Below are 17500 nucleotides of genomic sequence, written 5' to 3' on the forward strand. Positions count from 1 at the left end.
AGAAAGCAAAAGGCCTTCATTTATGCAGTTTCATGTTGTTTTTCCCTCTAACCTGACGTTTGTTCTTTGACCCACAAAACTGCGGGCTTTACTTCCCTGACTGACAGACGGAGTGACACTGAGCTCTGCATGAAGACACAGTCCTCTGATTCACTTTAAATGTCCCACAACCTGCAGCCAGACTGACATTTTCCTTTAACTACAAAGAGATGAGTTCACCTCTCAGTGTTACACTACCAGACACATTTTGAAATTATTAAAATGTTTAATGTTTTAATGCTCACCAAGTCTGCGTTTATTTGATCAAAATACATCAGAAATTATGAAATAATATTAAAATTTAAAATAGCTGTGTTCTATGTGAATCTCTGTTAAACTGTAATTTATTTCTGTGATGCGCAGCTGTATTTTCAGCATCATTACTCCAGTCTTCAGTGTCACATGATCTTCAGAAATCATTCTAATATGATGATTTGCAGCTCAAGAAACATTTCTGATTATTATTATTAAAATATGGGGTTTGGGGATTTTTTTTATTTTTTTAAGTAATCAATACTTTTATTCATCAAGGATTCATTAAATTGCTCAAAAGTAACATTTATAAAGTTACAAAAGATTTCTATTTCAAATAAATGCTGTTCTTTTGAACTTTCTGTTCATCTGTGAATCCTGAAAAATAAACTGTATCACAGTTTCCACAAAAATATTAATGTTTTCAACACTGTTAATAATCAGAAATGTTTCTCGAACAGCAAATCATCATATTAGAATGATTTCTGAAGATCATGTGACACTGAAGACTGCAGTAATGATGCTGAAAATACAGCTGCGCATCACAGAAATAAATTACACTTTAACAGAGATTCACATAGACAACAGTTATTTTTCATCGTAATAATATTTCACAATTTTTACTGTGTTTTTGATCAAATAAATGCAGCCTTGGTGAGCAAAAGTCTTAATTATTCCAAACCAGTTTGGCAATATATTTCAAGCTTTTCTACAAACCAAATGAACAACTACACAAGGTTACGCCACCTAAAGAGTAAAAAAAAAGCTTATTGTTGATTATCAATGAATAATGATTACATTTGGGTTTGTTCATCACACAAATCTATTATATAACAACAGAAGACCTGGAGTGCTGTTCACATCAACACTAAAAGCTTGAACTGAATCTTTGGTCACTATACAGTAAATCAGTGCTTCAGCTCATCAGAAAGTGCATGTTTATGAGGTGTGTGTCTCCTTCATCACTGTAATGGTGTGGCACACATAAAGCGGAGTGTGTCAGATTGCTGCAGGGCCGATTGCCCGGACACGTCTCTGTCGGCCTGAGACCATGCTGCTTTTTTTCACAGCAAACTTAAACGATGGTGCCTGATTCACACCTGAACTGAGAGCTCTCTCTCACACACACACACACACACACACACACATCCACCTGGCTCTGTAATGATGGGTATTAATCAGAAAACTGCTGATGCTGGTTGCAGAAAGACCGCAGCGATCAAAGGGCCGCATAAGACATGAGTTTTACAGCACAGTGTCGTCACAGGAGGGACGTGTGTGTCATGTTTGTCTGCTCCCACAGCGAGATGATGACCAAATTCATCACGTCAGCATCACAGAAGTTATTCTTCACATGCTGAACAAACACACTCACTCCCTCACATAAAACATTATCTACTGTACTCTTGGTGAGTAAATGAAGACGATGCAAAAGTGCATCTAAAGTGAAAACTAAAACACCTGTCTGGTAAACTACACTGTTAAAAATGATTGTAATTTAAATGGTAAAATACTGCAGTAAAAACCTAATAACTGGTTAATGATACATTTAGTTATGGTGCAAAACTGCACTAAATCGAATGAGTCATCTATTGGGAATTTTACAATAAAATACTGTTTTGGGAAGTAAAAAAGGCGAAAAGAGCATAAAATTGGCACAATTCCTTGTGTGACAGCTTACATTTTATTGCTTTGCATTGAAATAACAGTTTCTTCTTATGTTTTTCTTATTAGTTATGTACATTACGTTTTTTTATGTTACATTTTATGTTATTAATTGAATGTTTATTGCATTATTTTATGGTGTTTTGTACGACACGGTGAACCTTCTATATATTAGTGTTTCAACATGTGGGAAAGTGAATTGTAATGAACTTCATGTGGTTTTCTCTTCATCCTCTGTGTTTTTAAGGTAGCTGTCAGTATATCATAAACGGAACAAAACATATTTTAATAATTTGGTATATTAACTATTTCAGTTAATGCAATATATATATATATTTTTTACAGTAAATTTAATTTCAATCAGCAACACTTAAAATGTCATATTTCGCATTTTTTTTTATTTCGTAAAATATAGTTTTCATGTTAAGGTTAGGGCAACCACAGTTTTTTTTTTTTTCATAAATTATTATAATTTTTTTTACAGTGCATGATAGCTTCAATTGCATTTTCTTTGTGAAGTACTCACATCGTTTGACTTTACTGCTGTTATTTGGTGAACATCAGCACCTCTAAAACACAGAGAAAGCAGCAGTTTTGAGTCATTTATTTATTTAACTCATCGTCTCTGGTTTCCAAACTGTCTACTACGATTAGCAGTTTTTGCTGACTTGAGCATGTTACTCTGCAGTTTTCTGCCAACGTGTCTCATTCTCAGACACGACACGGAAACACAGCGGTTTAGACACATCTGCAGCTAAAATTTAAGAGTGCAGAACTTCAAAAACATTTCAAAAACACCTTATTATTGACTACAGTCCTGTTCATACTGTCAAATCAACACTTGGGTTTCTAGCTTAAAATATAGCAATATGTATAGCATTTTTATGGCATGGAAAGAATGCTTTGGAGGAACCATGAAGAAACCAATCCTGTATCTACACCCACAGAGCTGCTAATTTGATCAGATATAATCCCGATGCTCAGGGTTTATGATAACATTGACTAATGAGTCCATTGTTTAATTAAATATAATTACGATAAAGAGTAAACCAGATAAAGAGAAACAAGTACAGTACATCAGATAGGAAGGAAAAGACTGCACATATTAAGAAATGGGGAAAAGAATATTAATATTCAGCTGTGAAGACAAAAAGATAATAAAGATGGCAAAAAGACAATATGATTGGTTGGTTTTCATTAGAAAGACTGTGAAAATGGCAAGTAAATAAAGACTGTCATTATATTACGGACCTGAATGATAAGAAAGTAACATATTAATATAAGTTTAATATGCAGTATTCATTTCTTAATTATATTACGATTAATTAAGGGAATTAAGCACACCATTAAGAGTCCATATTGCTGTTTTGGGCTGTTTGAGGTGGTATTTTTGAGATGTTTTAACATTTTTTTAAAAATCACAAAGAATGTGAGAATTTTAACACAAAAATGTCCAAAATGCAACAAATAGATGAGTTCTGCTATAAACACTGGTGATTTAAGCCTCTGTTTTTGGTTGAAAAAAGCATTATTTGTAAATGATTTTGGCAAAAATCACTCAAAGACTAATAAGGCCTATGAAATGAAATACAAGACCTGTGCTAATTGAAAAAAAAAAATGAAAAAAAAAAATTTAATCCAAGATTTTGGTAATAAAATATATAGCATAACAAGAAATGCATAAGCCAATCATTTTCGACCAGAAACACCACAAGGTGGGAAACAAAAAAGAAAAGAAAAAAAGCACAAAAACATAATTTTTTGGGAAGTTATTATACCCCATGTGAGCAAAGTCAGTATAAGTTTTAGTCCAATGCAATAACATTAACTAGCTTTTTTAAACAAAAAAAAAAATCCTCTCCAGGTCGAAATGACCGCAACATAACAATTATGATGTTTGTGCATCTTTCTTTAATAAATGATCTAGCTTTCCATTTCTTGTGTTTAATGACCTAATCTCAGAGTGTAAATGCTGTTTCTGCTCATGCATCTGTGTCTGAGGGCTGCTGTGAGATTCACGGGAGCTGTTCACAAGCTGCGGTGCTGAAACCACCTCACATTGCCTTCAATGAGCCGCTGACTCACGCTTAATTGAGTGAGATTAGACGCGGTCGGAGGGCAATGCTGTAAAGATACATGCACTGGTATCGCCGTATGTGCTTCAAAACAGGGTCGCTGGTGAGCACGTCTACATCTGCAGCTGATATCACCAAACATACTGGAAATACATAATTAAACTTTGATATATAACAACCGATAATGGTATGTACCTGATGGTACATTAATCATGACAGTCAGTCAGTACCGTGGGATATCTTAAAGCAATGCCACAGTTCATGCTTGTAATAGTAATCTGACGCATGGAAACTGATCATATGTGGTATTTTCACTGATTAAACTGTGTTTTTACAGAATGCAGAAGTGATTGCAGACGTTTGTTTGTCATTCTGCCTTCGGTGTGTTGCTCTGATTGTGCAGCGGTTGATGCTGATTACAGGTGAATAATAATACAGGACCAGGTACAAAATATGAATCCAGATCTGGATGAGGAGAGAATGAGAAACAGCGCAGTTTCACATGAGCTCTGGACAAGCTAAAACAAGGGAATTTGAAACTAAATCTCTTTCAAGCTTGAGATGTGCCTCTAAATTACATTAGATTGGATTTCTTCAGCTTGTAACAAGAACCTTCGAACACCAACACATTGTGTTGCACGAAATCTGAGCATGAAAAGATTCTCTGGGTAAATAAAATCTATTAATATCACAAAACAAGCTTTCAGAGGGATATAATGAACCAACAAAAAGTCACACAGAACCATGTTCTGTTGCTAAAACAGTCTTCAATTAAACAATTGTTACTGCCTTCACATCGGTGCTAAACAATCCTGATTTTAGACTTCATAAAGAACATGAATCTAGTGCAGAAAACGTCAACATGATGAAACTGAGCTATTAATAAGCTTTAAGAAATCTTATTAGATTGATAGGAAGAAAATGCACCATCTTCAGTTGCTAAAACAAGTACACATTGTTCAGTTGCATGAAATGTGCAACAAAAAACATGAAACGCTTTCCCACAAGGAACAGAAGCCAAAAGAACATTGAGCCTCAACACAACGGTCATGAAAGGGTTCTCTAGGCAGATCTGGCTCTAAAATGAACTATTTATAACATTAAAAAATCTTTTTAGAATGATATAATAAGCTACCAGAAGGATCTGCACCATCTTCTGTTGTGATAACATCTGTCAAATGCACGAAATGCACAACAGAAATGCTAACAGACCTTCACCATGAAGAACACGAGTCTCAAGCAGAATGACTCATTGCTATTTAAGAGGGTCTTCAGAGTGGCTCTTCATATAAACAAAGCGTATTTAGAGTGATATATTAAACTAGCAGAAGAAAAGTCACATTATCTTCTACTATATCAATCCTGCCGCTCAATATGAATCATCATTCTGATGTAAATATTCTAGCCTACAAGACTGATTACTCAAAAGTCTTATTCAGAACTATTCAGTATGGGTTTTATGGCCTTATTTCAGCTACATTGATTTCCTCAAAACTTACCAATCATGCATAATATATATATATATATATATATATATATATATATATATATATATATATTTTTTTTTTTTAAAATGCACACATGTAGATCAATCTTGCTCACATATTGTTGTAGCACAGTTTGTGCTGAATACAAAAAAAGTTACACGTTGACCAGTAGTATGTTATAAGCAGCTGAAATGAGCACAAATGTTAGGGCATGTCAAAACATCTCAAGGGCCCCAAAATCACCTCGGACCCCAGAGGGTTAAAAATTAAGCGCTTTTCCACAAGGAACAGAAGACGAAGGAACATTAAGCCTTAACACAATGATCATTAATCCAGCTCTAAACTTAATTGTTAATACCATTAACATTGTGCTATTGTCTCAATCCTTTTAGAATTATATAATCAGCATCCGGAAGGAATTGCACCATCTTCTCTGGCCATAACTTCTGCTAAACGCATGACATGCACAACAGAAATGCAGCAGATTACAGTTCACTGTCACGAAGAACAAGAGCCTAAAGTCCCAAACAGAACGATTCACTGCAGGATATAAAAGCTCTTTGGGCAGATATTCATCTAAAGCTTTTTAGCTTTTATAGCTTTTTTGGGAGTAATAGAACAGACAGAGGAAAAGTCACATCATGTTCTATTACTTGAACAATCATGCCACTCTGTAAACATGTGAAGCGCTTTTCTACAAGGAATGATCCACAACACAATGATCATTAAAGGGTTCTTTAGGCTCTAAATCGAACACTTAATGTTAAAGAAACACAAAGGAACCTTTTGCTGGAGTGATATAAAAAGCAGCCCCTCTTCTATCGCTCGAACAATCCCGCCACCCTCTGAGCATCTCATCAAAGGCGAGATGATGCCAGTGCGCCCGAGAGCCTCCAGAAGCTCTTTGTTGTGATGGTACTCACACGTAAGCGTGGTAGATGAACGCCCATCCGCGAGGTCTCTCCAGAACATTGTAGAGGAAATTCTGCAGGCGTCGGTAGAACGCGTTGCGCTTCGGCGGCCTCTTCCCGGAGATGCTGGAGCGCTGTTTGCTCAAGATGCTGCCGCGCTTCGTCGCCTCCGCGCCCGCGATCAGCAGCGCGCCGTCTCGGCTGGATTCCGTCGCGCCCGCCTCGAGCCCCACGAAGCCCACCTTCAGCTTCTTCTCGGCCTGCGGGGCGGGATACACGCCGCCGTTGCGGGATTTCTGCACCATGCTGAAGGTGCTGCTGTCGTCATGGAGATCCGCTGCTGCTGATGCTGCGGGTCTTCCGCCCTTCGCCAGGTGCCAGCATCACTGTGCGCTAGAGGTGCGCGGCGCGGAGGGCGTGCGGAGGAACAAGAAGCCAATAGCGACGCCAAGACGATCTGCAGCCTACCTCTCTCTCTCTCTCTCTCTCTCTCTCTCTCTCTCTCTCTCTCTGTCACACACACACACACACACACACACACACACACACCCTCCCTCTTCACTTTCTCTCTCTCTCTCTCTGTCACACACACACACACACACACACACACACACAAACCCTTTCTCTTCACTCTCTCTCTACACAGGTTTGACTCTCCCTGGAGAGCTAGTTTTGATGTTGAGAAGGTAATTAGTCCTGTTTGGGTTTCCAAGGCGAGCATCTTACAGGACCTTATAGCCATAAATGATGCTTGTTTTTATTTTAAATCCAGATTTAATGGAAAAATTACCTTTCTGTAGTTTAATTAGCTTGTGTAAGTTGGTCAGCCTGCTTGATCGCAAAACCCTCTGAAACCAACCTGCAGACTAGCCTGATTAGGCTGACGTATTTATTTATTTATTTAACAGCAGGTAAGAAATGTTTTTATTATTATTATTATTTTTATTTTTTTATTTTTTATTTTTTTATTTGCACTTATATTGCACAACCTGTTTGGGGCTTTCAAAGGCAAGCATAGTACACTGACCTTATAGCTATAAGTGATGTTTGTTTCCAAATCCAGATTTAATAAATATACGCGCTTTCTGTAATTGCTTATGATGGTTTTATTAGCTGGTCACACCTGCTTGATTTCCAAGCACTCTAAAACCAGATTTATTTAGTAAATCTGTAAGAATAAGTAATAAATTGTAATGTACATGTTTGGCACTTTTATTGCATATTTAAATAGTTTGGTTCATAGTTTATCTGCTGAAAGCACATCTTAAACCAGACTTATCTGTTAGCTGGTTTTAGAAGGTTTTGGTTCTAGTCAGGCTGAAAGACCAGCTGGTCAAACCAGTTAAAACCAGCATATGCAATTTTGTGCCAGATTAAATTAATAAATAATAAATTGACAGATTAAAAAAAAAATGTAGGTTTTCTTTTAATTTGCACATTTATTGCACATTTAATTTGTTTGGTTTGTAGCTTCCTCTTACACTCTAAGAAAAGTCCAGTGTAGTGTGTTAATATTTTCCTTATTGATTTTCACTGGCATTTTACCCATATTTTGAATTATGCATATCATTGTAGGGTTAAAGGAAATGTCTGTAAATTTAACTGAGAAAATTTTCAGGATTTCAGGATTCAAGGATTTTTTTCTTAAAATACAAAAATCTGCTGAAGAAACAGCTGAAACCAGCCTAAGCCCTCAGTAAGCCCTAAGCCCTTTTTATGCCAAATTAAAACAAAATGCAACATAATTTTATTGTTGGACCGGCTTAAATGCATATGTATGATGAGGAAATAATTCCCCCATTGTACAGTACATATTCCCAGTGTGCTTGATGCTCTTTGTTTTTTTTTAATTATTGTTTTGAGCAAGAATAAAAGTCAAACACAGATTTTATATTATAATGTTGAAGATTTCAGAAAGCTTGTGGATTTTTTTTGGAATGCAACCCTATAAAATATATGGTGCATCAGATGATCTTTCTTCTGTAGAAGAATTATAAGGAAAACAGTATTTAGAGTGTTGAAATACCCATCCACAGCACAAGACACACATCCAGCACGCTGACGATGGCGAGCATCACGAGCAGATACAACATTTGCTGAATAAGACTCTGTTTACTCGTCATACTGAAGCTCCGTGTGTTTGTTTCCAGACAACAGCAGCGTCTCCCGAGACACACGAGAGCCGCTCCAGAACCCTGCTAATCAAGTCAAAAGCTATCTCAGATCATTCAGCTCACATCAGACCTGCCAACGACGACACTCGGGAACAGCACGTTCAGAAATGATCTCTTGATGCTTTCAGAGCCAGTCACGCATTTAAATGCCTACGATAAAATTCTGGACACAATCATTCAGTTCTGGGTCAAACTGATTCCTTATTGAATTCAATACAATTCACCAAAAATCATGCTATGAAAAAAGTAAACCTTTAACATTAATATTTCTCACACAATAATAAATAAATCAAATAAATAAATAAACATGGAAACATTTTAAAAACTGTATCTGTAAAACTGTGGTTCAAATTGACCTGGAATATTATATAAGGCTTAAAAAAAATCCATGTTTGGTTTTGTTTGATGGTTAAAACTTGTTTGTATCACATCAAAAACAATACAAACAAACAACACACACACACACACACACACACACACACACACCTCTCTCTCTCTCTCTCTCTCTCTCTATTACGTTTAATAAAAAGAAAAATTGTGTGCTTTCCTGAATGCCAAGATGATAATTTTTAAACAATCTTTTCTTTCTAAAATTATTTCTTTTTCTTCTTATTTTTATTATTTATTTAAATTTTTTGGGGGGTGTGCTTTCCTGATCACCAAGATCACAGGTTCGATTCCCAGCAAAATTCACATGCATTAACTGATAAAAATTTACACCTTGAGGAGAGCATATTTTTCTTGGGTTAAAAGCATCTGTTTTTATTATTACTTTTGGTCTGTGTATCTTTTAACCATGAAATATGTGGGTAAAATTGACCTGTTAACATCACAATTGTAATAAAAACTTCATATGCATGCCCCACAACACCACAGAAATGAGAAATGAGAAAAAATGTGACCCTGCCTTTTTTTGTGTGATTTACTGTTTTACATAAAATCGTCCTTCATAATCTAAAGAACATTCTGTGAAAATGTAACCATGATATCTTTAATACCGACTGAGTAAGGCCATGTCAAAGATTGAAGTCTCAGTAAAATTAATAGTTGAAATCAAACTTTGATGCTTGTTATCTCATAATTAGATTTTGAAACTTCAGCCTGGATTTTACAGACAGAGTCACAAATGACAGAATGTCAAGAAAAACATCTGTGTTACCAATAACTGTGGGTCAAACCGACCTGAAACATAATTTGATGGTTAAAGACCAATACATTTAGTTTTGATGGCCATGTGCGTTGTCACATAGACTTAAGGTTAATACTGGTTTGATCAGATCATTAACAGTAACTCTGAGCCACAGTGATGCAGGACTTACCCAATAACAGAGTGTGTGACGATTCAAGGGCAGCTGCGTCATTCTCTCATGGCCTTCTATATTTAACAGCATCTTCACTGCGGCTTCTTTCCAGTCATTCATCTCAGTCATCGACTTCTCAACAAGCTCAGAACAAACCAGCCGAATGGAGATCTGTAACTTATACTGATTCCTCTGAGAATGTAATGTAACACATAATATTCCTCAAATGTAACATGCTTAAATGACAAAAATAATTTACATAATGCAATAAAAATGGAAAAGCACAGTAACTGATCGGGCTTTAAAAATGACTTCATTGGTGTAAAATAATTTTTAATATATATATAATTTAAGAAAATGAAACCAGTTAATTTAGATGTTCCAAAATTTCACGTTCGGGTTAGACATTTAGGTTTCTTTCTTTAGATTTTGGGGTGAAATATGATTTGGACTGACCTTGGTTGATCCAATTCATCTTTAAGAAATAATGGAATTTTGCCTGAAATCTGATGCACATTAAAATCACATTGTTTCTTCTTTTCTCTTCACATTTAGATGAAATCTGTGCTGAATAGTGATGGTTGGTGGTGGTGTGATGTCTTATAAAAGGGAGTGTGTATGTATTTATTGGATGGATGTATTATTGATCACATTCTGAGCTCTCGCTGGGAATCAATGGCCTAGCAGCACTCACACATTTACTTCCCATGTGAGAAAGCCAAAAATCACTCGCAATTTAACATGAGATCGACCAAAAACACAACAAACATTTGTTTTCTGACGAGCATTGGGGGACTGTAAAGAAAAAAACGACCAGAAAAGCTTATTTATCAGAAGAACGGCTGTGATAACTCATCAATATCTGAGCGTGTTTGTAATAACAAAAGCAATGCTGCTTTTCATCTCTTCTGGGTTGTGTTGCCATGACAACATCTCAGCTAACAATGAGTCCTTTCAGGTTGTGTGTGCTCAGCATCATCATCCTTACAGTACAGACGATGACGATAATCATAAAACATCTCAGGTCATGTAAAATAAAACACCCTTACTGTACATTTACAAAGATGAACAGCTGAGAACTGAAAGGGAAAGTGATTAATCATTATATTTTGATAGGACAAGCATGATTTCAGTGTTGATTTCATGTTTTTGTATTTTAGTTTCTGAAAGCCTGACCTTTAAACCATGAGAGTGTTTCACTAATAGATGCTTATTGCTTCTCATACGTCTTAAAACAACGGAAAATAAGACAAAACAAGAAGCTCAAACAGGTGAAACTCAAGAGCTGAAATCATTACTCATTTTAATTTGTTCAGATGTCATTTTTATTTAATAACCAGGGTTCTCATGATCTTTGACAACCTGAATATAACGTATGAAGGAATTTACATTATATTATTTGACATTAATGTAAAGCCATGTGCAGTCATACAGCATATACAGTACAGGTCAAAAGTTTGGAAACATTACTATTTTTAATGTTTTTGAAAGAAGTCTCTTCTGCTCATCAAGCCTGCATTTATTTGATCAAAAATACAGAAAAAACTGTAATATTGTGAAATATTATTACAAACTTAAAATAATAGTTTTCTATTTGAATATACTTTAAAAAAATAATTTATTCCTGTGCGCAAAGCTGAATTTTCAGCATCATTACTCCAGCCTTCAGTGTCACATGTAACATCCAGTCTATCACATGATCATTTAGAAATCATTCTAATATTCTGATTTATTATGAGTGTTGGAAACAGTTCTGCTGTCTAATATATTTGATCAATAAAAGGTTATTTTCTAATAATATATATTCTAATAATATATTTTCTTTACTATCACTTTTTATCAATTTAACACATCCTTGCTGAATAAAAGTATTGATTTTTCTTTAAAAAAAGAAAGAAAGAAAAAATTACTGACCCCCCAAATTACTGACCACTAGTGTATATTGTTATTACAAAATATTTATATTTTAAAAACATAGCTTCTTTTTTTTTTTTTTTTTTTAATTCATCAAAGTATCCTAAAAAAAGTAGCACATGTTCTGAAAAATATTAAGCAGCAGAAATGGTTTCCAACTTTGATAATGAATCATCATATTAGAATGATTTCTAAAGGATCATGTGATAATGATCCTAAAAATTCAGCTTTGCATCACAGAAATAAATTATAATTTAAAGTATAATAAATTTAAAAACAATTATTTTAAATTGTAATAATATATCACAATATTACATTTTTTTTCTGTATTTTTGATCAAATAAATGCAGGCTTGATGAGCAGAAGAAACTTCTTTCAAAAACATTAAAAATAGTAATGTTTCCAAACTTTTGACCTATACTGTATATAATTTTAAAGTTATATATAGTAAACTAGTCAACTTTAATATATTATTTTCTGTAAAGCTACTTTTAAACAATATGTATGGTGAAAAGAACTATAGAAATGAATTTGATTTGGTACCTTTACAGCAGAACTACCAGGAATATCTCAGGGTCAAAAGGTTTTTTAAAGCATGTTCTGGATGTTGTAATGATTTGACCTGTAAACTTTTGTTGATCAGTGACTGTGTTCATCATCACTGATGCTGAGAGATAGAGTTGCACAAATGAATCGTTTAAACCGGTTAGGGCTGGTTACCATGACTACATGACTGGCTTCAATCACAGAGCATTCAGAGCCCAAAATCTTCAACAGTGTTTGGATGATGCTGGTTACTGCAGTGACTAGTAGCTTACATCATCACATGGGCATGACATGTCTGTGGGTGAAACCAGTTTAAATTTATGTTCTTAGAATTCTGAGATTATTTCTCATCTTTTTGAGTTTATATCTCGTAATTCTGAGTTTATATCTCATAAATCTGAGTTTATATCTTATAAATCTGAGTTTATATCTCATAATTTTGAGTTTATATCTCATAGAACTGAGTTTATATCTCGTAATTCGAGTTTTTTCTCACTATATTTCTCATAATTCTTAGTTTATATCTCATAAATTTGAGTTTATATCTAATAAATCTGAGTTTATATTTCATTATCCTGAGTATTTCTGACTATATTTCTCATAATTCTGAGTTTATATCTCATAAATCTGAGTTTATATCTCATAAATCTGAGTTTATATATCGTAATACTGAGTTTATATCTCATAAATCTGAGTTTATATTTCATTATCCTGAGTTTCTTCTGACTATATATCTCATAAATCTGAGTTTATATCTCATAAATCTGAGTTTATATCTCATAAATCTGAGTTTATATCTCATAATTCTGGGTTTATATCATAAATCTGAGTTTATATCTCATAATTCTGGGTTTATATCATAAATCTGAGTTTATATATCGTAATACTGAGTTTATATCTCATAAATCTGAGTTTATATCTCATAATTCTGGGTTTATATCGTAAATCTGAGTTTATATCTCATAATTCTGAGTTTATATCATAAATCTGAGTTTATATATCGTAATACTGAGTTTATATCTCATAAATCTGACTATATATCTCATAATTCTGGGTTTATATCGTAAATCTGAGTTTATATCTCATAATTCTGAGTTTATATCTCATAATACTGAGTTTATATCTCATAATTCTGAGTTTATATCTCATAATTCTGAGTTTATATCTCATAATTCTGAGTTTATATCATAATTCTGAGTTTATATCTCATAATTCTGAGTTTATATCATAATTCTGAGTTTATATCTCATAATTCTGAGTTTATATCTCATTATTCTGAGTTTATATCTCACAGTTCTGAGTTTATATCTCTTAATTCTAAGTTTATATCTCATAATTCTGAGTTTATATCTCATAATTCTGGGTTTATATCATAAATCTGAGTTTATATCTCATAATTCTGAGATTATATCTCATACTTCTGGGTTTATATCATAATTCTGAGTTTATATCTCATAAATCTGAGTTTATATCTAATAATTCTGAGTTTATATCTCATAAATCTGAGTTTATATTTCATTATCCTGAGTTTTATCTGACTATATATCTCATAATTTTGAGTTTATATCTCATAAATCTGAGTTTATATCTCATAAATCTGAGTTTATATCTCATAATTCTGAGTTTATATCTCATAAATCTGAGTTTATATCTCATAATTCTGAGTTTATATCTCATAAATCTGAGTTTATATTTCATTATCCTGAGTTTTTTCTGACTATATAGCTCATAATTTTGAGTTTATATCTCATAAATCTGAGTTTATATCTCATAAATCTGAGTTTATATCTCATAAATCTGAGTTTATATTTTATTATCCTGAGTTTTTTCTGACTATATAGCTCATAATTTTGAGTTTATATCTCATAAATCTGAGTTTATATCTCATAATTCTGAGTTTATATCTCATAATACTGAGTTTATATCTCATAATTCTGAGTTTATATCTCATAAATCTGAGTTTATATCTCATAATTCTGAGTTTATATCTCATAATTCTGAGTTTATATCTCATAATTCTGAGTTTATATCTCATAATTCTGAGTTTATATCTCATAATTCTGAGTTTATATATCGTAATACTGAGTTTATATCTCATAAATCTGAGTTTATATTTCATTATCCTGAGTTTTTTCTGACTATATATCTCATAAATCTGAGTTTATATCTCATAAATCTGAGTTTATATCTCATAATTCTGGGTTTATATCATAAATCTGAGTTTATATCTCATAATTCTGGGTTTATATCATAAATCTGAGTTTATATCTCATAATTCTGAGCTTATATCTCATAAATCTGAGTTTATATGAGGTTATATCTCACAAATCTGAGTTTATATCTCACAAATCTGAGTTTATATCTCACAAGTCTGAGTTTATATCTCATAATTCTGACATTATATCTTATAACTCTGAGTTTATATCTCATAATTCTGAGTTGATATCTCATAATCCTGAGTTTATATCTCATTATTCTGAGTTTATATCTCACAGTTCTGAGTTTATATCATAATTCTGAGTTTATATCTCACAATTCTGAGTTTATATCTCATAATTCTGAGTTTATATTTCATTATCCTGAGTTTTATCTGACTATATATTTCATAATTTTGAGTTTATATCTCATAAATCTGAGTTTATATCTCATAATTCTGTGTTTATATCTCATAATTCTGAGTTTATATCTCATAATTCTGGGTTTATATCGTAAATCTGAGTTTATATCTCACAATCCTGAGTTTATGCTGAGTTTATGGTTTAAACAAATAACATTAGTATAGTGAGAGGATTTGAAGATAAAATGACAATAGAATATGAAAGATAAACCAATAAAAGCAAAAAGTCTTTTGTTCTGAGCAACAGAACTGTTGGCATTTCTCTCTCAAAAAAAAAAAAAAAAAAAAAAACATGAAACAGCACACAAACACTAAATCTAATCCTTGAGAACAGGCCATCTGGCTCTGCTGAAGATGAAGCCACTGAAGCTCAATGAAGCCACTCCAGAACGCCAAACACTCTGCTGTTGCTGAATGTTGAAGATGTTTATGTAGAACGTCTGAAATAGTATTTTCTCATAAAACATACTCCAATAATCTTTGTAAGTTACTTTTTACAAAAAAAAAAAAAAAAAAAAAAAATATGTAAATGCATTATAGATACAAGATCTTTTTTTTTCACATTTTGTGGCAGAAACAAGCTTCCATAGGAAATTGAAGAGTGTCCATACAAGGAAAGTTCAGCATAAGGCAACAACAGGCTTCAAACTGGGTAAGATGGACACTTGGCACCGGACCACAGGAACCCACGGCGGGCCGAGAGCCAGAACCTTACGGGGCCACAAAACCTTCTGCTGTCCAGAACAGAGCTCACGGCATCAGATCCTGAGATACTGCACACTCACATGGGACACAAACAGGATTTGAATGAACTGAAAACAAATATCTTAATGCAATGCGAGCTTCTTTGGATAAAAGCACCTGTCAAACGCATAAATGTAAAAGTAAAATAAATATTTCTTTGTGATGCCATTACATTAGAAACAATATACCAAAGCAAACTGTAATTATTTGCTAAATAAACACTGCAAAAATGATTTTCTTAATATTTTTTTTTGTTTTCCTGTACAAATGTCTAAACATTCTTGTTTATGTTTATTAACATACGTGATGCACAAGATATTATGGTTTGTTTTCTGGAAAAAATGCATCATAATTAATCATTTTAAGTTTTAAATAAGAACAAATATCAGAAAAATAAACTAGTTTCCCCCTTTGATTTGATTTGTAAAAACACTTTAAAATAAGCTTTATGTTTTGGAAAAGCATGCAAATTAATGCATGCATGTTTAACTAAATAATTACAGGTTTGCATATTTAATCATAATATTTTAGAAAACTTTTGCAATCATTGCAAAAAAAAAAAAAGTTTACAATTAATCTTAATGTAATAAATCAACTGGGGAAAAATAAACTAGTTCTTCCTTGAGTTTATTTATTTATTTAGCTTCATATAAATTAATCTTGGTTTAAGAATGTTTAAACATTTAACAAGATATAAGATAAGGCAAGATACAAGAAAAAGCACTGGTCAGTTTTGAGATTTTGGCGTTACATAAGTTTTTCCAGATGAGTGAAAAAAAACAAAACATGTTTCTCCTCTTCCACAACAAACACACACACCAAACTTAAAAAAAAAATTGTCAGTTTTATTCCTATATTTCTGTTCTGAAAATGTATGCAAATTAGTGCATACTTAACTAGATAATGACATATTTGCATATTTCTAAAAAAAATTGTACTACAAAAAATGTAATCAATAAACCAATCAGCTGGCTAAATATTATGATGATGGTTGAGTTTAGTGCTATAATCTTACATTGAATTAATATATATATATTATCTACTTAAAAAACATTATGCAAGTACATTTTTTTTTTAAAGTAAAATAAATGACATTCATATTTTTTTAACTACAGTGGCAGTAAGCTTTAATTCTGACGAGGTGCAAATATTACTATAAATATAATGACATACTGACAAAGGCTCTATGCTTTAACATTTCACTGCACTTTCCTTAAAACTGTACTTACTGTATTTAGTGCAGGAAACCTCAAATAAATCTACAGAGGTCTACAACACATTAAAATGCAGCAAAATACATGCATGCATGCTCTATAAATTTGGTATAAAATTACTGTTATAAAACTTTTTAAATATAACGTGAATAAAACTAAATATGTATAAAAAAATAAAATAATGTTATGTATTCAATACTTTTTAAATACTTTATTATTATTAATAATAATAAAATTACAGTTAAGATTTTTTTAACTATGGCTGAACTATTAACTGAGCATAAACTATTAATGAGGCATAAACATAACTATAAATATAATGAAATAAATATAAATATAACATGTTCCCCGTTAGGTTTGTAGGATAAACTATGATCTAACATAAAATTACCAGCATAAAAAATAAAAATTACCAAATAACCCAACACAAATCAGGGATTAAATGATTTTTTTTTTATTTATGTTTTTTTTAATCATTGTCTCAATAATTCATATTACTAACTACAAACCTCATATAAAACATACATAAAATGAAGCCGCTTATATTACGCATGCACAGTA

The 17500-nt window shown here is 32.7% G+C and overlaps 1 long non-coding RNA gene and 1 pseudogene across 1 annotated transcript; one reads left to right on the top strand and one right to left on the bottom strand.

The window, feature by feature from the left end:
- LOC109050347 overlaps nucleotides 1–6949 on the bottom strand; it is a 41086-nt pseudogene extending 34137 nt beyond the window's left edge.
- A 30-nt stretch (nucleotides 6950–6979) lies between these two features.
- Nucleotides 6980–9565, top strand: LOC122145374. Its single transcript, XR_006160306.1, has 2 exons — nucleotides 6980–7340; nucleotides 8580–9565. It is a non-coding gene; the product is annotated as an uncharacterized LOC122145374 (long non-coding RNA).
- The last annotated feature ends 7935 nt before the right edge of the window (nucleotides 9566–17500 follow it).

This window comes from Cyprinus carpio, chromosome A6, assembly GCF_018340385.1.
Source record: "Cyprinus carpio isolate SPL01 chromosome A6, ASM1834038v1, whole genome shotgun sequence".
Taxonomy (NCBI): domain Eukaryota; kingdom Metazoa; phylum Chordata; class Actinopteri; order Cypriniformes; family Cyprinidae; genus Cyprinus; species Cyprinus carpio.